This window comes from Bombina bombina, chromosome 6 (assembly GCF_027579735.1).
Source record: "Bombina bombina isolate aBomBom1 chromosome 6, aBomBom1.pri, whole genome shotgun sequence".
Lineage (NCBI taxonomy): Eukaryota > Metazoa > Chordata > Amphibia > Anura > Bombinatoridae > Bombina > Bombina bombina.
Window position 1 is genome coordinate 585,333,591 of NC_069504.1, and position 12,950 is coordinate 585,346,540.

Genomic DNA, 12,950 nt, shown 5'->3' on the forward strand with positions numbered 1-12,950 from the left:
ATGTTTCAGCTTGTGTGTCTTGTTCAGTGGTGGTCGTCTTTCAGCCTTTCTTACCTTGGCCATGTCTCTGAGTATTGCACACCTTGTGCTTTTGGGCACTCCAGTGATGTTGCAGCTCTGAAATATGGCCAAACTGGTGGCAAGTGGCATCTTGGCAGCTGCACGCTTGACTTTTCTCAGTTCATGGGCAGTTATTTTGCGCCTTGGTTTTTCCACACGCTTCTTAAGACCCTGTTGACTATTTTGAATGAAACGCTTGATTGTTCGATGATCACGCTTCAGAAGCTTTGCAATTTTAAGAGTGCTGCATCCCTCTGCAAGATATCTCACTATTTTTGACTTTTCTGAGCCTGTCAAGTCCTTCTTTTGACCCATTTTGCCAAAGGAAAGGAAGTTGCCTAATAATTATGCACACCTGATATAGGGTGTTGATGTCATTAGACCACACCCCTTCTCATTACAGAGATGCACATCACCTAATATGCTTAATTGGTAGTAGGCTTTCGAGCCTATACAGCTTGGAGTAAGACAACATGCATAAAGAGGATGATGTGGTCAAAATACTCATTTGCCTAATAATTCTGCACTCCCTGTATATATATATATATATATATATATATATATATATATAAATATACATTTAATAATAAATAGAACATTTTCTTATATGTGAAGAACACTGTAATGTAAAATATTCATAACTACCTTTGGGTTAGCACAGTTGATCTAATGCAGTGTTGGGTTAACACGCAAGCAAGAAGTGTTAGTTTTTTGCAGTTTGCGCACTCCATTGAAGTCTTTGGGGAAAATAAATTAGTGCAGTTGCTTTATGCTAAGTCCTCAAGTAAGTGAACATCGGCTTTTGTTTGCTCAAGCATTTTACTTTAAAGGGACACTCAAGTCAAAATAAAATTTTATGATTCAGATAGAACAAGCAGTTTTAAGACACTTTCCAATTTACTTCCATTATAACATTTTGCATAATCTTGTTATATACACACTTTCTAGGGAACAAGATCCTACTGAGAATGTGTACAAGCTCACAGGGTGTACGTATACTAGTCTGTGATTGGAAGACGTCTGTCACATGATACAGGGGGCTGGAAAATGGGAGAAAAAATTAATTTGTCAGAAACAAATCTACTGCTTATTTGAAATTCAGAGTAGGTGTTAAATCATTGTCTTTTTATTATGCACTTGTTAATTATGTAATTCTACTGCATTGAGTGGTCCTTTAAACTTGTAATATGATCGCTAACGTTGATCGCGAACCCACGCACGTTTAAAGTTTTCTTCTGGCTGTGTTTGTGTGCGAGTTTCTAGAGTTCATACAAAAGAAAAATTAGGTTTGTATATATTGTGTTATATATATTTTTAAAGAGAAAAAAAGTGCAAACATTTGTTTTACCCCTGCAAAGTGCTTAAAACCTAGTGAAACTTAGCTCTAGAGCAGCAATGCACTTCTTCTCCAGAGCTGAACATGCTTGGTGGTGATTGCTGACTGCATACATTGTTTTCTTGTCATTGGCTCGCAGCCCAGTAGCTCATTGCTGTGTATGAATTAAACACATAGTTATATGCAAGAAATAGTACAATAAGGAAATGCTTTAACACATTTATGAATCTGAGGTGTCATTTTTATAGATCTATTAGGACTGATACCCATGGTGTATAATTATATTGATATGTGAATATTCTTTGATGCTACATAATATAGAAAACAGAAAGTGCCACTCAACTATCTCAATAATAAGGAAGTAAAATGAGGTGCTAACAATTTAGGGCTAGATTACAAGTGGAGCACAATCTTGCACTGCCACTTGCATTTTTATTTGTCTAAAGTTGAAAGAGAGTTTGCGTGCAAACTCAATCCAACGTGCGCTAAAAGATATAGTTTATAAAGTCACGATCGCATTAATGTTCTCCCCTATAGACTTCAATATAGCTGAAGCTGAAAAACCTAACACCCATACTCACGGACTAACTTGCATCGCAATAAACCCCCCTAATCTAATAACCCCTTAATCCCCACAACCCCCAAAGCAAAAAACTTCCTACACTATTAACCCCTATACTGCCTCAACCCCCAACTCAAATTACCCGGCTAGACTATTAACTCCTAAACTGCCACATAGACCACCGCAAATTAGCCCACTACATTATTAAAGGGACACTAAACCCAATGTTTTTCTTTCATGATTCAGATAGAGCATGCAATTTTAAGCAACTTTCTAATTTACTCCTATTATCAATTATTCATAGTTCTCTTGGTATCTTAATTTTAAAAGCAGGAATGAAACCTAAGGAGCCGGCCTATTTTAGGTTCAGCACCTGGGTAAAGCTTGCTAATTGGTGGCTAAAAGTAGCCACCAATTAGCAAGCACTATCCAGGGTGATGAAGGCAAAATTGGGCCAGTTCCTAAGCCTTCATTTCTGCTTTTTCAAATAAATACCAATCATAAAAGAAAAAAATTGAGTGTAGTATCCCTTTAACCCCTAAACTGCCACATAGCTACCCGTTATAAACTCCCTAACATATTATCCTCCTTTATCACCACAACCCCCATCGCAAACTACACCACAACCTAATAACCCCTAACCACCACAACCCCCCTTTGTAAACTACCACCTAATCTATTAACCCCCTAACCGCTACAAGCCCCCATCACAAAATACCCCTGACCTCCTAACAGCTAACCCCCCAACACCCCTAACCTAACTCCCCCTAAGTTACAAAAAATAAATAACCTACCATTACAAAAAATTAAAAACTACCATTAAAAAAAAATAAAAAACTTCAACCAGTAAAACATATCCTACGACTAAAGTCCACAAAATAAAAATCTCTAAACTTACACTAAATCCTACTCTGAAAAAACACATGTTGGGCAGTGCTCTAGTTGAAGCGATTAGCTCTTTTGCATAAAAACAACCCTATCCTAAAAAATATGCCCTGAAAAGGGCATCCGTTTTATAGCTCTTTTGCACACTGAAGCTTGAATGTGAGGTTCCCCCTTTTATATTCTCCAATAGAAAAAAAACTTTAATTCGTCAGCATTCATTTGTTTTCTTTAAATTACCTTTAAGGGGTTAATTAGTTACCCCTAGCGCACTGGAGAGCTGCTATAATCTGGTCCTCTTCTTCACAGAGCCCTGGCATTAAAAATAGGAGGCTTGGGGGGGCGGAGCGTGCGGTCTCCTAAGATGGCCGCAACAAGCTAAGGCTCTTACGACGGACCGGGAATTATACAAAATATAACTATTCTCTTCAGCATTGTTGAGATCCTAAAGGTGCAGTTTGCTGGGGGAGATAACCTGGATCACAAAGATATCACTTAGTATGGCTTTTTCTATCCCCTCGGAGTACTGCCATAAGACCTGATAGTCAGCACCGAAGGAGGCCTATAAGCCGCAAAGAGCTGCATGGGAACTACACCACCACAAGGCAGGGTGAAACCCTGGTTACGTAGCAGATCGGAGAGAAGTCCGGGTGATATCTGCCTAAAGCCCTTAACGCTTTGTCGAGCGAACTCCAGCCAGCTCAAACCCTAACTCAAGACGGCTTGCAAATGTTCCGGAGAACCAAAACATCGCCGAGAAGGGTAAGAGAAACCATCTAACGATAAAAATGTCACGATATTACCAACCACTAGCACCTATCTTACTCCAGTAAGGAGACAGAAGCAAACCCACTAATACCTAAACGTGATACGCAAAGAATTATGTGTAATTTTGACAAGTAGATACCAAGGAACGGTTATATCTCACTGTTAGAATACAGAGAACCGTAACTGAACTGTAAGACCAAAGAAAATTTTTTTATTATCTGAAAAAAGGGGCCTCCTGATACCTGTTGTTAACTTTTATTATGCAAGATACTCATAAATGATACCGCAAGCCTATTATAACCCCAGCACAGAGAATCTGTCCATTGTTTAAAGTGAGACATTAATTCAGACATCCTTGTATGAGCTGTGACGCAGTTACACAGAACCGAAAGTAGATTTAACCCTGAACGATCAGCACAAATTTTTATTACTTGAAAAAAGGGGCCTCCTAATATCTGTTTTGCTTCAACTTTTATTATGCAAGATACTCATAAATGATACCGCAAGCCTATTACAACCCCAGCACAGAGAACCTGTCCATTGCTTAAAGTGAGACATTAATCCAGACATTCTTGTATGAGCTGTGACGCAGTTACACAGAACCGAAAGTAGATTTAACCCTGAATGATCAGCGCTTCACTGCTACAGAGTCTGAAACTTGATTAATCCAACATCATAAAGTGTTCAGATAACCTTGGATTCCTTGTTATAGCAGCGAACTTTGTACACCTTCCCCAATTAGCCTCTCACAAACGCATAATTTAGGACAACAGACCAAGAGATCGGGCAGTACTCATGTTAACTAGCTGCATTCCAACACCTACACTTCTAGAATAGGCATTTCATCGTTCAACACAACAGAAGAAAATTGGGGGCCTCATCTGGATTTTTGGGTCTGTTAGTTGAAGAACTCCCTAACAACACAATAAATACAGCCTATTCCTCCCCCCTTTCCTGCTGTCCCGTGTGTCAGTGGGTCATATCCACCTTCCCTTGTCCGTGATCGCTCTGTGTGAGCAAAGCCCCGGGGGGATAGAGCTCATTCAATACGCTGATAAGTCACCTCTGCCATACCACCATACAACCATATCATAATGTCACAGAGAAGGGCAGGAAAAGCAGACAAACATCCAAAAACACCCCAGAAATCCCAGGAGGCAGTGAATGCCTTTTTTAAACAGGCTGAAAAGCACAAAAATAAAATCGAATCCACCCTTCTACACCCTCCAGTCTTAGAGGAAAAAATGGATGATTCTGAGGATTCTAGAAGCACGACACCAGAAGTCACTGATTCAATAGATGAACCACCTATCACCTACAGAGCCATGGAGGCGCTAATAGATCAAGTTAAAACGTGCATCAAAAATGAATGTGCCGATTTAAAAAAAGATATAACAGATCTCAGTCGCAGAGTCGATTCACTAGAGGAACATGAGTTTGTTTTCTCCCAGAAAATGGCAGATCTCTCTTCTAAAGTATCACATCAACATCATAATTATGCAGAACTGGAAGAAAAACTGGATGAACTCGAAAATCGCACCAGACGAAACAATTTACGATTTCGAGGGATTCCTGAAACAGTGCAAAACAATGAAATAAAAGAATTCCTAAGGGGGTTATTCTCAGAAATGGCTAACGGTGAGGAGGGCACAACGCTAACAGATGTGGCTCTAGACAGAGCGCACAGGGCCCTTCGCCCAAAACCAGATGCGGAATCGCCACCAAGGGACATCATTGTCAGATTTCAAAGTTACCCACAAAGGGAAGAGATCTACAATCTGGCTAGAAAGAAACAAGCAGTAATGTACCAAGGAAGCAGAATACAGATCTTTCAGGACCTTTCCCCGAGGACTTTGCAAAAACGGAGAGACTTTTCAATCTTAACCCTTCATTTACGACGACTAAACATCCCATACAGATGGGGTTTCCCCACCTCTGTGATCGTCTCGAGAAACGGCAATAGACTTGAATGCAGATCCATATCTGATATTGGCAAATTCTGTACTACAGCAGGAATACCCACACCCACACCATACGCTGAACTGTCCTCTCATGATGCTCTGCCAGATCATTTGGCCCCAAAACAGCAGAGGAAAGCATGGTCTAATAACACCAGCACTCAACTTAAAAGGAAACAAGATAGTACAGTGGACACAGACTCTATACAACCAGGTTGAACTAGATATATTGCTTTGTTTATTGAAGATCATTGTCTATTATGCATACCCTAGTATATGTTCACGCTTATTTCATAGGCTGATGAGTTAACATCAGGAATTTTTACAATAGTATGAAGAAATATTGAGTGAAGATAATACTGACGAAGCTGGGCAAGTATATCATTTATCACGTTCTATGGTTTTAGTTAATGGTTTAGTTAAAATGATCGAATGTTAAAAACATACAGGGTTAGTACTTTAATTGCTTATTGTATATTACATGTATTAGGCACGCCTTAATTGTTTAGGTTATATCACATCGTTTATGTCTCAAGGCAGTACCTACTATATGGGACTTAAATTGTATATAAGGGCTCCTGAAAGACAATGAGATGTATTACCCACAGTGCTACCTCCAAAATAACTGACCCTAATACAGATAAATCTATAATCCAACACAGTAATCGGTGCGAAAAGGGGCCGAGGGGCATGGTAAATCACTGACCCAGAGTAAGTAAACAGATAGCTCAGTCAGATATTTTTCATTTGGTAAACTAACAGCTCACTGATACCAAATGAGCGAGGACAGGAGCTTACACAAGTAACAAGGAGGTTCACTCTAAAGTTTGATTTATAATGTTGTTAATGTTCATAGGACAGATTACACAGAGAGGTGTCTCAAATTAACCCCTTAAGGACCAGCGACGTACCCTGTATGTCACTGGCCTTTTTTTGGGACTTGATTGTTTTATAGCGCGGTCTTGCCACCAGCGTTGAGACTGCTCTATTCCACAAAGCCTGCTGGAGGGAGGGCATTAATAGCGTGTTCTTGCTAGACTTGTGCTATTATGTCCTGAAAAAACCCTTAACGACCAGTGACATACAGGGTACATTGTGGTCATTAAGGGGTTAACAATAAGAGACAGATGGTGAGTTGATATCTTTGTATTATACCGATTAACATAGAATGTTTTAGTTAAGGATATTAACAGCTGAAACACTGGCAGAAATGTGTATAGTTTCCGGTCTGTTATCCTGCCTCACTTGTTTGTTGAAAGTTTTTCAAGACCTAAAGTAATTGTACTGTATTTGTTAATTATATTACTGATTGATATATTTTTTTCACAATACAACGAGATCTGCTCTATCTAAAAGGCAATAGTTCATCTACCCCTGCTATATCTCTCCTTCCCTTATCTCCCCACTTTTGCTTATTTCCTCTTTTCCAGACCACCGGCACACAAGTCTAATAAGGTAAAATACTAACCTAGTGTTCTTCTTAGCTACGACTAGGACCAAAAATGAATACAATTAGAGTAGCAAGTCAGAATGTAAAAGGTTTCTTATCAGCAGGCAAACGGTCAATTGCCTATTTTGATTTTTTTAAAAAGGGTATTGATGTTATTATGCTGCAGGAAACTCACTTTAAGAAAAGAAATGAGCCTCAGCTAGCCACACAACACTTTTACAAGCATTTCCTAAGCTCAAGCACAAATAGGCATAATGGTGTTGGTATTTCGTTCAGACGAGGCGCCCCCTTTGAACTGACACAGAAATATACTGATAAAGAGGGCAGACTATTGATCCTCGTAGGGCTATACTATGGTAATTTAGTTACCTTCGTCAATATATACGCCCCGATTAGACCCACTCCCCACTTCTTCAAATCTGTTACCAATGCTATTCTTGACATCTCCAAAGGTCCAATTATATTGGGAGGGGACTTCAACTTTACCATGTACCCGTCCTTAGACAACTCCACAGGGAAATCATATCTTAGTAAAAAAAGCCCTGAAAGCCAACTGTGAAGTCTTACACTCCATCTCACTTTTTGACACCTGGAGAATTGCACACCCCACACAGAAAGATTACACCTTTTTTTCTCACCCCCAACATTCCTACTCCAGACTGGATTATATCATGTGTAGTCAAATACTCTTAACTAGCCTGACCCAGTCTACTATATCACACACACCGTGGTCAGATCACAGTATGGTCGTTTCCACCTTTCTCTGGACAACTAGACCAAAAAACACAATGACTTGGAGATTAGATGAAACTATTTTGACAAACCAAGAAACAGTAAAAGAAGTAACTAAGGCGACTAAGGAGTTTTTCCTACATAACAAAACAGAAGACACATCTGTAGGCAATAATTGGGAGGCGTATAAATGCTTCATAAGAGGACATTTAATCAAATACACCGCTAGAATGCGGAAACTGGGGAAAACTCAATTCACCTCGCTGACTGACAATTTGACCACAGCTGATAAAGCACACAAGGTAGATCCAACTTCAGACCAAAAGCTCACTGACCTTAAGCTAGCAAGGGAAGCCCTTAATAATTATCTAACCCAAAAAGCCCACCTGAGGGCTTTAACAACCAAAGCCAAGTTTTTCGCAGAAAGTAATAAAGCGGGGCGCTTGTTAGCAAGATCACTCAAAAGAAGACAGATTCATTCGTTTATTAGGACTATCATACACCCAGCTAGAGGGCCGGTCAGCAAACACGAAGAAATAGCAGACACGTTTGTTTCATATTATACAAAGCTCTATAACATCAACTCCAACACCACCCAGGAGACTACTAAAAATATTTTTCATTACCTTGCTTCTCTGGAGACCCCTTGTATCTCAGAGGTAGATTGCCAAGTGCTAGATGCCCCAATAACTATCCAAGAAATAGCAAACACTATTAAGACACTCCCAAATGGTAAATCCCCTGGACCCGACGGATTAACTGCCAAATTCTACCAATTATTTCAGGCTCATCTCTGCTCCCCACTACATGCACTCTTTACATCTGTAGATAAGGGAGAGACTTTTTCTTCCTCTTTACTAGACGCCATAATTACAGTGATACCGAAGGCAGACAGAGAGGGGACCCTGGCGGGTAATTATAGACCCATCTCACTTTTGAATACTGATATAAAGATATATGCAAAAATTCTCGCTAACCGCCTTAATGCAATTTTACCTAAGATCGTACACCCAGATCAAGTTGGCTTCGTAAGAGGAAGAGAGGCAAAGGACAACACAATTAGAGTGTTGCAATCCCTGCAGTGTACAAAAGAAAATGGGACACCTCTAGCGCTTCTGTCATCCGACGCCGAGAAGGCCTTCGACAGGGTCAACTGGCAGTTTATGTGGGGGGCTCTGTCGAAGTTCAGCTTCTCGGAAGCTTTCATTACAAGAATCCAGGCGTTGTACTCAAACCCCCAAGCTAGAGTCCGAGTGAATGGAACCCTATCACAGCCTTTTCATATAACAAACGGAACCCGTCAGGGTTGCCCTCTGTCGCCTTTACTATTTGCAATAACTATCGAAATCCTTGCAATAAAAATCAGAGAAAATAAAGATATACTAGGCTTGCAATATAATCAAGTAAACCAAAAGTGCCTTTTATTCGCGGATGATGTGATCTTCACTCTCCAGTCACCTACCACTACCCTTCCTGCCTTGGTAAAAACTCTAGAGGAATATGGGCAGGTCTCTAACTTTTCTATAAATATGGAAAAATCAGGCATAATGCTATCGAACCTCCCCCAGCAAGATATTGACTTTATAAAGAAACACACGCCATTTCGTGTTACAGACAAACTTAAATACTTAGGTTTAAATCTTCCCCAGAACAACACAGACCTCTTCCGGTGCAATTATATCAGTCTACAAAAAACTATCAAAAACCTTCTGGAGGGATGGCATAGGCAGGGACATCTTTCTTGGTTCGGACGAGTGAACACTATTAAAATGATGATAATACCCAAATATCTATTTCTCTTCCGGACACTACCGATGGCCCTGCCTATCTCATATCTAAGGTCGCAACAGAAAATGATCAATTCATTCATATGGTCCTACAAAAAGCCTAGAGTTTCCCAGCACACACTATACATGCATAAAGAAGATGGCGGTCTTAGTGTACCAAACCTCTTAAACTACTACAAGGCGGTACACCTATCCAGGGTGATCTCCTGGACTCATTCCCGACAATCAGACCTCTGGGTGCAAGTGGAGAGCTCCCTTACTGGAATAGACCAAATGAGACATATAGCTTGGTTACCTAAAATTCACAGACCACCACAGGCATACCAGAATGCCTATATTAAGGCCACTCTAGAAATCTGGGATTCAGTCCTAGCCCATGATACTGTAATCTCCACCCCAGTTTCGCCTCTCACTCCCTTACTAGGCAACCGGCTATTTTTAGAAGGGGTTTCCTTTACTCATCGGAACTCTGAGAAACATTTACGTAACTTGCCAATATATCTTTTATTAGAATCAGGAAAGTTTAAGGACAGAACTGAGTTAAACGACAAACTAGGAGCACCCTTTCATGGTTGGTTCTCATACCTTCAGATAAGGCAAGCGCTTCACAACAGCACACACAAAGATCACATATTTAGACCTTTGACTGTATTCGAAAAGATATGTATTAATCCCGACTACCAAAGATCATTGCTTTCATTGACATATAAGCTATTGAGAGGATCTTTTCCTGACCGTAGTCCTACTTTCTTAAAGAAATGGGAAGCTGAGGGACTAGAAGAGATCACGAATGAGGACTGGAAAAACAGTTTTAAAGCTACACACTCTGCTTCCACTTCGGTGTTACTAACCGAGCTGAACTATAAAATACTCTCCCGCTGGTACCTGACACCACAGCGTCTTAGATACATTTATCCGACCACTTCCTCAGCATGCTGGAGGCGCTGTGGTGGGACAGGCAGCTTAACTCACATATGGTGGGATTGCCCACTTCTGACAGAATTCTGGTCACAAATAGAAAGGAGTATTAATAAAATACTAGGAACAAATATCTCTCTCAATAGTAAACATATTATGCTCAATATCCTTCCACCAATACATTGTATTTACCGCACGAAACTTCTCCAACTGATGCTAACAAGTGCAAAAAGACTAATCCCTCGTCTATGGAAGAGCCAAGAAATACCCACTCAAACACAATGGCTAGCTGAGACAGACCATATTATAACACTAGAAAAACATCACTACACCTATACCGGCAAACACGACTTTATTAATGACTTACTCTTTATTTGGGAACATGGTAAATCATCCCTAGTTTAATATACACTCAGACTAGACATACACTAGTGGGAACTGGATACACTTTCTTACTCTTTCCCCTTCCTACCCTCCCCCATTTTCCCCAAACACTATTGCCTTTCTTTATTTATATAACCTATAAAGATAGAACACTACAGATAGCAGATAATAATGTGGTGGCTTAAAAAGTATGTGAAATAAAGGATCTAGAGAATCTAGATATGTTATTTATATGAATGCCATATACCGCAGATGTTTTTTTTTTCTTTTTCTTTCTTTCTTTTTTGTTATTGGCACGAACTGTATTTGTCTACTTGTTGTATTGTTTTGGAAAAAATTGAAAACTAATAAAAAATTATTGAAATTTAAAAATAGGAGGCTTAGCTCAGCAGCTCCTAGGGTCTGTGCTAAAGAAGGTCCTTCAGTGCAGGCCCATGGAGCCGCCCTACTAAGCCCTCTACCCTGTGGTCTGTGAAGAAGAAGAGCAGGTTAGGTGCACTAAATATAAGTAAATAAAGCTACAGGGGAACTTTTTTTCACCTGTAGTTTTGTAACATAAACATTCCTCTAATGAAAACGAATGTAAATGTTCTACGAATATTCAATATTTGTTTAAAACAAAACTAATACCAAATAGTGCAGCAGACAAATATTTGGGGAAATAATTTCCCCTGAATATTCTTTCTGAAAGATTCAGAAAAAAATTTTTTTTTTGGTGCTGCACAAGTCCACTACCTACCTTTATAGGTAACCTACAGATTATCTAGTATTTTTTTGGAGGACAGCTGGTAAAGCTACCTATCTTATCTCACTATCTAGATATCACAGACAATAATACTTGTTGCGCTTAAAGGGGCTGGTGTATGTTTTATATCAAGGCTTTCACTTTCTCTCATTTTCCAGATTTTCTGTTTTAATGTGGGACATCTGCCACTAGGTGGCACCCCATGCATTGCTTTTCCACCATTAGTACCATAGTCTTTGGAACTCAAAGGTAGAGAATATTTTATTAATATATTATTCAATAGATAGTTTATTACTATGCTTTATGATAACACTTTTTGTAGATTTAGAGCAACTCAGCTGAAATGTAGAGATTTAGAAAATAATGTATTAGAGGTCTGATTTTGACCCCAGCATTGTGAATAGTACCTTTCCTATAGTGATAGCATTTAATCAAGGCAGAAAGTACCTAAAAAACATCCTGGTGCCGCATGTCCTACTGGACCAAAAGAAAGGTATCAGACATAGTTGTATTAATTATACTGTATAAGAACAAATCGTTCTGCATGTAAAATGATGCATGTAGTATAATTACTGAAAACTCAGGTTATATGGTTACATGTGTATCTCCTTTCAAGCTGCATTAACAATCGGTGTACTTTGAGAAAACAGCTAAATTGATGCCATTAGATTCAAACAGGAGATTTAAAGGGACATGGGATTTTAACTTGTTAGAGGGATATATTTCTGGCGCTAGTCTAAATAGTAATATAGGGTTTATAGTGACACTCTTGAGGGATTAAGAAAGAACCGCAATATTGTATTGAAGGGGGCTGATAATGGGTGGGGCAACTGTGATAATGAATAAATCCTACTATATTAGTGAAGCATTGTCACAATTAGAAGATAGTGATACATATAGAACATTAAAATATAATCCATTAGGTATTATCCAGAAGGAGATTACTGGTATTCTACAGAGGGCATTAGATCATGGTATCATTGATAGAAAGTTTATGGATTATTTATATGTCAATTCACCACGTAACCCTATCTTTTACACAGTCCCTAAAGTACACAAAGATAGCCAGAGACCGCCAGGGAGGCCAATTGTTTCTAGTGTGGATTCTGTGTACACCAACATTTCGAGATTTATTGACAAGATACTTCAACCTGAGGTCTTGAAAATGGCGAGCTACCTTAAGGACACTAATCACTTCCTGGAGAAAACTAAGGCACTGGAGTTTCTGTGTGACAAGTACCTCCTGTTCACCATGGATGTCAAAAGCCTGTATACTTTGATTAAGCATGAAACAGGAATAGCAGCAATTAAGAAGAAATTATTGGTGAACAGGTTGTACAGTCCAGGAAAAGTAGATTTTATGGAGGA